This window comes from Erinaceus europaeus, chromosome 1 (assembly GCF_950295315.1).
Source record: "Erinaceus europaeus chromosome 1, mEriEur2.1, whole genome shotgun sequence".
Taxonomy (NCBI): Eukaryota; Metazoa; Chordata; class Mammalia; order Eulipotyphla; family Erinaceidae; genus Erinaceus; species Erinaceus europaeus.
Window position 1 is genome coordinate 127361337 of NC_080162.1, and position 7774 is coordinate 127369110.

A 7774-nucleotide genomic window follows, 5' to 3' on the forward strand; every position below is an offset into this window, starting at 1 on the left:
CAATCTCCTGTCTTGTATCATTGGACTGTGGCAACTGTGGAATGCTTCGCTTCAAGTGACTAGAGGCTGGCCATGCAAATTCTCCGTGGATTCTGAATATATTCAGTGCTATTCAGCAGTAAATCATTGCTCCCAATTTAAAGCAAACTTGCACAAAAAGATGATTCTTTCCTGATGCTCTCTCCTACTAGACACTTGCCTCTCATTACCAATAGGAAGAAAAGAACCAACCAACCAGCCAACCAAAAAAAGAATGGCATTTTCCTGAAAAAGAATTGAGTGTCACTTACCCTGTCAATTTAACATTTTAAAGTCTCTTTATGTCTAACTTAGCAAGTGGGTTTTAGCTTTACAGATGGAGCATCGCGGTGGGGTGAAAGTAGAATCACATACTTATGCTTTGAAAATGGTGATCACCATGAGTTTTTCTCTTCACTACAACATGAGAGCACCTTCTGGCAGGTACTTGGCTAACATATGTGCCAAGCATTGTGCTCAACACTAGGAATGACAGGGCGGTTATATGAGGGCTCTCCAGGAGCTTATTATCCAAGGCAGAAGTGTGGCCCTTTCTATAAACTTGTCAGGGTTGCAGATTCTCATATCTCAACTTAGATATACCTGAACCAGGAGCTTTTAAAGGTGAAGCTGAACTATAGGGGCTTTAAACCAGTGTCACAAGTGATTCCAGTGTTTGCTAAAGTTTGTTCTGAGAAGCAGTAATTAATTCTGGCTGTGTGTCATTGCCGTGTGTGTGTGTGTGTGTGTGTGTGTGTGTGTGTGTGTGTGTCTGTGTGTATCACATCTGAACTAAGGCTTGTGATTTTTTTTAAATGTTAATGGAAATGATTTTTTTAAAAAAAATTGTTAATGGAAATTATTAGTTGATAAGACAGCCCAACTAATCGCTATTAGGTAGCCACCTCAGTTTAAAGTAGAAAGTTATCGTCAGATGATGGAGAAGCAAAGGGATTCCAGGTGGAAGAAAGAGATGAAGAGAGAAAGGAAGAAAGGAAGAAGGAAAGAAAGAGAAAGAAAGAGACGAAGATAGAAAGTTAAGAAAGAAACAGAGAAAGGAAGGAAGAGAAAGAAATCACAGATCTGGAGGTTTGGTCAGAAAAGACAAATGGTGAGAGAAGAGGGGAAGAAGACTAGAGGCTGAAAGAACTCACAGACCCAGAGATCCTTGTTATATGCCTTGCCAGGGAGCCTCACTGAAGTCAAGCAGTGCACTAGGAACCTTTGTTTACCTGACTTCTTGCTGATTGCAGCCACCTAGAGGCAGTGCTGTGATATTCCGCAGCAAAAAAAGACAGTGCTTGTGTGCCACTTTACAACCTCACTCCCACAACACTTTAGAAATATCTGAGTTTGTTTGTGGAATCTGTTGGATTCAGGAGATAGGAGGGAAAAAATTGTGACTACCTGCCTCTAACCTTTACTCTCAGTTTCTTGACTGATTAGGGTCAAGAAGCCACATTTCCCCCTTTCATTTTTTAAATTTGTGATTAATAGTAGGTTATAAGATTTAAGAGTGAACATGGGACATTAGAGCCTCAGGCTTGAGGGTCTTTTTGCATAACCATTATGCTATCTATATGTGTATAGTTCTACACTACCTCTACTACTATTTTTTTTCCAGAGCCCTGCTCAATCTGCTTTATGGGGGTGCTAAGGATTGAACCTGGGACCTCTGAGTTTCAGGCACCAAAGTCTTTTGCATAACCAGTATATTATTTCCCTCCCTGCCCACAAGCCTCACTATGTATGGTTAAAAAAATGTTGATAATGGGGTGGGATGGGGCCCACATTTTTCTCTGTCTTCATATCCTAAAAGGACCACATGCAGCCTATTTTTGAAAAGATTTCTTGTGTATTTGTGTGGTACCACCAGATTTTACAAAATACTCAACATTCAGTGAAAGGATTTTTTTTTTTCTATTAGTGATTTAATACTGATTTACAAAATTTCAAGATAAGGGGAGGGGGGACGACAACTCTGCACCATTCCCACCACCAGAGTTCTGGATCCCCACTCTGTCCATTGTAAGCTACAGCAGTTCTTCCAAAGTTGCAGATATGAATAACTATTATTTCTACACCTGTCTATCTATATTTGTGAATATTTGTCCCGCCTCCCCTTTTTAAAAGCCCCATTTTCTCTTCCTTTCCAAATCACAAATCTACCTATTGTTCCATCAAAATATTCCTCCTTTCTTCCTCCTTTCTCTCTAATTTCTGATGGAGTTAGAGTTCAGAGTCTACCGGTCATCTTCCACCTATCATTTTTCCTCCATGGGGAGTATGGATCAAAATTATTTTTGAAGTGCAGAAGGTGGAAAGTCTGGCATCTGTAATTGCTTCTCTGCTGGACATGGGTGTTGGTAGTTTGATCCATACCTTCAGCCTGCTTCTCTCGTGAAAGGATTTCTTGAATATGGTTACAAAACAGCCTGGCAGTGCACTTGTGGTCCACTGCAAAGTCTCCACATTCAGACCCTATGCAGAAAAAAGACTACAGGGAACTTTTGAAGAAGGTGGGACTGTATATATATCCTGAGGTGATGCAACAAATCATTGAGAATAGACAGTTCATCTTTCTTGCTGCCCATATCCCTTTCCTCTATTCTATTTCCAACTTTGTGCAATGCTTTCTGAAATTATCTCTTTTTTTTTTGTAAAGAGCATATAGAAATTTAGATTTAATTTGTTACAGCTTGCATTGAAAACTCTGGAAAAATGAGAAGTAATTGGAAGATAACAGTAGCAGCTGCCTAACCAGTTGTTTCAAAATATGGCAATAAAATATTAATCTTGAGGCTTGCTATTTTTGTTCCTGGGTGTCTGTCATTGAAATATTTCTAACCTCCCTACTAATATTTTCAGGGGGGGGAGGCAGGGAGAAAGCTTATGACAACTTATGGACTTAACATATTCCTGAAGAAAATTTTGTAATAAATGAGACTCAGACTGTTAGCTCTCCACATGCTAGCTATTATTCTCTCTTAAAAAAGAAAAAAAAAAAAAGAGCACAAGACAAGGAAAATTACATATCACATTATTTAATTGACCAGGACTAAAAGGTAGCTTCAGATTTTTGGATACTGCCATTGGAAACAAACAAACAAACAAACAAACAGAAGCCTGCAACTGATTCAGCACATTAAATCCTTAAGAACTTGGACTTGGAGACTGAGCAGTTTTGATGAAAGATGCACTTTATTTGCATTACAAATGGGAATGGTTAAGGTTTACTAAATGAACATCCAAGGACACACAAGGATGGAGCTTCATTATTCCTGTAAATGGAATTGGCCTGCAGCAACAACACAGACTCTCCAGGTTATTTTAGTGAAAATGGAGTCCCATTTGCTGGCGAGCAAGTCCAGTGTGTCTCAAATTGGGCATGCCCAGAGCAGTGGTGTGGGTGTTCAGGAAAGGCAGGATTGGGCTGTGGGCTGTGGGATGCGAGATGTTGCAGGCTCTGCTAGAGAAAGGAGGCAGTGGAATTGTTTTTGCAAAACTTATTTCAGGGAAGATTAGCTTTTCAGACCACTTAATCATAGGTGCTACTTGGTGAGGTGTGTGTGTATGTGGAGGGGGGTAGGATGGGGATGGGGGACAGCTTTTCCGGTGAAATCAATTTGAGATAGACTGGCTTAATTCGTGTTTTCGATGATACCTTTTATTTCAAGAACAACATAAAATCTTAACACATACAGTGACATTAAAACTTTAAGGATAGGGGTCCAAGTGGTGGTGCACCTGGTTAAGTACTCATGTTACAGTGTACAGGGACTCAGGTTCAAGCCTCTGGTCCCCCACTTGCAGGAGCAAAGCTTCATGAGTGGTAAGGCAGGTCTGCAGGTGTCTCTCTGTCTCTCTCCCTCTCTATTCCCCCCTTCCCCTCTCAATTTCTCTCCATCTATAATAAGTGAATATATATATATATATATATATATATATTTTTTTTTTTTTTAAAAAGGGATAGGTGGTATAGCTAGTGGCTATCCTTTGCACAATTGCTGATTAGTACTTGAACATTTAACTAACAGCTGATTGGTCAGTGGCTCCTGTTTTCCCCCCTTTTAAAATGGAGATAACAGTACTAGCCTGATCTATGTGACATTGTATTTTTTTTCCTGCAGAACAAACAAACAGAACCCCAGCCAGTTTAATGTGGTTCTGCCTACTCCATTATCCTACTGTGTGTGAGTATAGTGAGTGATGCCTGCTTCACAGGATTGTCGGGAGAATTGAACACGATGATGTAGGTAGAATTCTTGGCACTCTCAGCAGCAAGCGTTCATGAAGTGGTATGGACCCAAGCAATGTGACCAAAAAGCAACTGCCCCAGGGCTGAAGTTGGGGGGTGGGATTCCAAAGGTAGGGTGCCATACAGTGGAAGTCAGCAGACTTTTTTTCTTTTTTCTTTCTTTTCTTTTCTTCTTCTTTTTTTTTTTTTCTTCCAGGGTTATTGCTGGGCTCAGTGCTTGCACCATGAATCCACTGCTCCTGGAGGCCATTTTTTTTCCCTTTTGTTGCCCTTGTTGTTGTAGCCTCGTTGTGGTTATTATTATAACCATTGTTGATGTTGTTTGTTGTTGGATAGGACAGAGAGAAATGGAGAGAGGAGGGGAAGACAGAGAGGGGGAGAGAAAGATAGACACCTACAGACCTGCTTCACCGCCTGTGAAGCGACGCCCCTGCAGGTGGGGAGCCAGGGGCTCTAACCGGGATCCTTATGCCAGTCCTTGCACTTTGCGCCACGTGCGCTTAACCCACTGCGCCACCGCCCGGCCCCCTCTTTCTTTCTTTTTTTGTTGCCCCTGGGGCTTCACTGCTCTGGAGATTTTTTTTCACCCCTCAGGTAGGAGGAGAGAGACTTCATGGCTGAAGCATCCCACAGTATTGAAGCACTTCTGTGTAGTGTACTGGGGATTCGAACCTTGGTCGCACCTGTGGCAAAGCCGGTGCCCTTCCAGATGAGCTATCTTGCTGGCCTCCAGAAGTTAGCAAACTTTTGTGCAAAGGGCTACATAGATAGTAAATATTTTCGGCTTTGTAAACCAGATGGTCTCTGTAGCAACAACTCAACTCTATTGCTCTGATGGAAAAGTAGTCATAGACAAAAGGTAAGGAACAGGTATGGCTGTATTCCAACAAAACTTCCTTTATGAAAAAAAAAAAAAAAAGAACAGGTTTTGAAGGCTGGGGAGGTGCCTGGGTGATAGAAAACGTATCTTGTATATGTGACAGTGCATAAGATGGTAGGGTGGTATTCTGCTCGCTCCATAAAAATAAATCAGACACTGATCCAGATTTAGCCTCTGAGATAAAATTTTCTGACCAGGGCTAGGTGGTAGCACAGCAACTGGTTGAGCACACATGTTACAATGAAGAAGGACCCAGGTTTAAGCCCCCAGTCCCCACCTGCAGGGGGGATAGCTTCACAAGTGGTGAAGCAGGGCCTCAAGTGTCTCTCTTGTCTCTTTCCCTATCTCCCCCTTCCCTCTTAATTTCTGGCTGTCTCTATCCAATAAAAAAATAAAGATAAAAAATTAAAAATAAATAGATAAAAATTTTTTCTGACCCTTCAGATAAAGGAAAGTGTGGATAGAAAAACAAGAAGTTTGAACTGGCTGATTGGTGGATTAGGTTTTCTCTCCAGATTTGCCACTGACTATTGCCAGCTGATTTATTTAAGACCTTAGCCCATCTGTCAAGTGATTTAGTATTCTTTGTTTGAATAAACTCATAAACTGAAAACAGCATGGGAGGAGATACTAGAAAGGCAATCTAAAATCATGGTCAAACAGTATTGTTTGTCTAGGGATTTTATTCATTCATTCATTCATTCAACAAGTACCCTTTTAGTCTCTCTGAGTGGGTGTTGTAGAGATATAGTAGTAGTGGTATTACCCTTCTTTATAAGAAGCATTCACTCTTTTGAGGGTATTTCTTTTTGAAGTGTGGGTATATTGTTTAATGGGAAGCATTGATTCCTTGACTTTTTAGAGAAAAGCCTTTGTCCTAAGAAGGAATAGAACAGGATGAATGCAAAGGGGAAGTCTTCAGATATATAGACTAGTCTAGAGAAGAGTGTGACTTTTCCCAAGAAAACTGAACAGGACTTAGGACAAAGGTAGTCTCTGCTGGTATTTGAGCTTTTGCTACAGTCTTGTAAGAACACTATAGTCTATTTATATAGCAGGCTCTGATTCCAGTCACAGATGTTTCCGGCACCTGGTTATTTTCTCCAGGAAAGCCAGATCCTTATTAAGACTACCACGTCCCAGGACTAAGTTTATTTATTTATTTATTTTAATTATCTTTATTTATTGGATAGAGAGAGCCAGAAGTCAAGAGGGAAGGGGGGGATAGAGAGGAAGAGAGACAGAGAGACACCTAGAGCACTGCCTCACCACTCATGAAGCTTTCCCCCTGCAGGTGGGGATGGAGGACTGAACCTGGGTCTTTTGTATTGTAACATGTACGCTCAATCAGGTGCGCCACCACCCAGCCCCCCCAGGGCTAAGTTTTATGGGTGGGGAGACTGAGGTACTGAAATTGGTAGTGGGACTGGCTCAGATCACAACTTCCTCAATATGGGACTCAGGTCAACACAACTGGAGGACACACCATATGGGACCAAAGTCTCCTTCCTTGAGCCTACCTGGCTCTCAAAAACAGGCGATGGCTAACTCCATGAGGCACACATGCTCAAAGGCCTGGGTTCAAGTCCCCAGTCCTCACTTGCAGGGGAGAAGTTTCACAAGTGGTGAAGCAGTGCTCCAGGTGTCTCTGTCTCTCTCTCCCTGTCTTCCCCTGCCACCTTGATTTCTGTCTTTATCCAGTAAATAAATAAAAATACATATATATATATATATTAAAAAACAACAGAAAACAGGTGAGACTTCTCAGACACCTGACTTCAATTAGGCTTAAGAAGTATTGGGCGGGGGGTGGTAGCACAGCAGATTAAGCGCACCAGGTGCAAAGCACAAGGACCAGCGGAAGGATCAAGGTTCCAGCCATTGGGCGGTGAAGCAGCTCGTCTTTCTCTCCTCTCTCTTTCCTCCTCTCTTGATTTCTCTCTGTCCTATCCAACAACAACAACAGCAAGGACAACAATAATAATAACAACAACAACAAGGGTAACAAGGGCAACAAAATGGGAAAAATGGCCTCCAAAAGCAGTGGATTCGTAGTGCAGGCACTGAGCCCCAACAATAAACCTGGAGGCAAAAAAAAAAGTATCAGACGAAGGTGGGGGAGGTAGCATAATGGTTATACAGACTCTCATGCCTGAGGCTCCAAAGTCCCAGGTTCAATATCCAGCACTACCATAAGCTGTACCTGAGCAGTGCTCTAGTTAAAATTAAAAAAATAATAATAAATGAATAAAGAAATATTAGAGGAAGGGCTGGGCAGTGGCACATCCGGTTAAGTTCACAGATTACCATGAGCAAGGATCTGGATTTGTATTTTAGTTTAGTTTTTTTTCTGAAACTTTGTTTATTCTTTATTATTATTATTATTATTTTCTTTTTTAAAATTTTTATTCATAAAAAGGAAACACTGACAAAAACCATAGGATAAGAGGGCTACAACTCCACACAATTCCCATCACCAGAACTCTGTATCCCCTCCCTTCCCTGATAGCTTTCCTATTCTTTTTCCCTCTGGGAGTATGGACCCAGGGTCATTATGGGGTGCAGAAGGTGGAAGGTCTGGCTTCTGTAATTGCTTCCCTGCTGAACATGGGTGTTGG